The sequence below is a fragment of the Myotis brandtii genome, unplaced genomic scaffold (assembly GCF_000412655.1).
Source record: "Myotis brandtii unplaced genomic scaffold, ASM41265v1 scaffold395, whole genome shotgun sequence".
Taxonomy (NCBI): Eukaryota; Metazoa; Chordata; class Mammalia; order Chiroptera; family Vespertilionidae; genus Myotis; species Myotis brandtii.
This window is the reverse complement of record NW_005365155.1, coordinates 3,252,712-3,254,998: the sequence shown is the minus strand read 5'-3', so window position 1 is coordinate 3,254,998 and position 2,287 is coordinate 3,252,712.

Genomic DNA, 2,287 nt, shown 5'->3' with positions numbered 1-2,287 from the left:
TTCTTAATGCCGCGACCCTTTAATACAGTTCCTCATGTTGTGGTGACCCCCAACCATAAAATTATTTTTGTTGCTACTTCATAACTGTAATTTTGCTACTGTTATGAATCGTAATGTAAATATCTGATATGCAGGATGTATTTTCATTGTTACAAATTGAACATAATTAAAGCATAGTGATTAATCACAAAAACAATATGTAATTATATATGTGTTTTCCGATGGTCTTAGGCGACCCCTGTGAAAGGGTCGTTCGACCCCCAAAGAGGTCGCAACCCCCAGGTTGAGAACCGCTGCAGTAGAGGGTCCTTTTTGAGAGCCATGAAGGCTTGCATGTATGGAATAGACATTGATCTAAGGAGGCCTCATCTTCCATCCATTTCCCTTGGGAACAGCAAAACAGGTCTAACTGCAGGACAGCATTAAACTTAATGATGCCATTAACTGGCCAAACCTCTCCATTGTCCACTTACAGAGGGGCCAGACTCTTGCAAAAGCAGCCAGAGGGACTCAGGTCAAATTTCTTCCAACGGATTATCTCAAGGCACTGTGGACTGGTTCCCCATGTACGGAGAGACAGAGAGATTCCAGGCTGAGAGAGGTGTCCCTGCTAGTTTTGGGGCTGTCCTGAGCCGTCCTGTGGTCAGAACCGCAGTAGGGCAGGTTCCCTATCGCCTGGGAATTACCTGAGGTGTGGAGTGCACACCCCGAGCTCTGGGTGCAGACATACCGACGGTCACAGTGATGGCTGAGCAAAAGTCAGGAAACCCGAAAGGGATCAGAGAAGATCCCTAGTGACCTATGTCAGCTGGGCCGGACAGACAGACAGCACCTCAGGCCCCAAGGGAAAATCCTGTCTGCCTTCTCTAGGAAGATTAGGAACTGCCGGGTGTACCTAATTTTTGAAACAGAATGAGTTTAGGCTCTGATTTGTCCAGCAAAAGGTTTTGTTTAGACCCTCAGAAAGCAATTCCAATTGAAAAGCCAAAGCTATGAAGGAGCCATTCATTTTCTTCCCCTGGCCTTTAGTTACCTCAATTCTTATCGATAGCCTAGGACAGTCTCTGATCCTTCAACCCTTAGCTCCACCTTGAGGATTTCCAAAAAGCCTGAATTTAATTCCAGACACAAAGGAAGGAAGAGAAAGGGAAGAACATCCTTCCAGTCGAAGGGCAAGGATCTCTCTCCCCATTGGAACTAGTAACCTGATGGGGAACAGCACGGGAAGGGCCTTGTGTGATTTTCGTGTTCCCGGTGCAGGGGCCTTGTCCTGCAGTCGGTGGATTGGCTAGTCTAGTGCAAACTTCCCCGGTCCATGACCGGCAACTCCTGTACAAGTCTTCCACGGCTTTGAAATGCTCGTCCGTGCCCGCACAGTGCTGCAATCGGCAGGGAGGAAAGAGAAGTTAGTCATGTCCTTCAAGCCAAGGTGGCAAGGGCAAAGGCTTACCAGTGATGAAACGATCCAAGTCACAGTAATAACACTTTGGCCGAGACCGGTTTGGCTCAGTGGAGAGAGCATCGGCCTGTGGACCGAAGGGACCCGGTTCGGTTCCGGTCAAGGGCATGTACCTGGGTTTCGGGCACATCCCCAGTAGGGGCTGTGCAGGAGGCAAGGCTTACCAGTGATGAAACGATCCAAGTCACAGTAAGAACACTTTGGGTCTCAGCACCAAATATGTTGTAGGCTGTGGGAATGGCGCCAGGTGGGGTCAGACCGGACCTGCGTTCAGCAAACTTGGTACTTGAGTTCTGGCTAGGAAAGAATTCAGAGCCAAGACCCAAACTATAAGAGAATATTTATTTATACAATCACGGCCTCTAGTTTAAAATTTTTTTTATTTAATGATTTTAACAATTGTAGGAGTAAGTAACAATATTATTTGGAATAAATATTAGGAAACATTTTAAGAGTGAAGGATGAGATTTTTAGCTATTTCAGCACTAAAACATTCCTTTCCAGGTATAGAATGGCCTCACATTTTATTTTATTTTTCTTGAAAGCAGATAAATTGCCTCCTTGTCTCATACCTCATCTTATTCAAATTGGACCCCACATTAATTCAGCCTTTTCGGCCTGGGAGAGATTATTTTATATCCTCTGTTGATTATAATCACAGTAACTTTATTCTCACTACCCCTAAATGAGAATTTCCTAGATAATTATCTTTTACTTCTCCTCATTAATGGGAAATTTTATACTGAATAAATCTTCTCTAATATGGAACCTACACTTGTTTTGCTTGCACTTCCTTTTTTTTCTTGACTTATGGAAAGACTTAGTGTG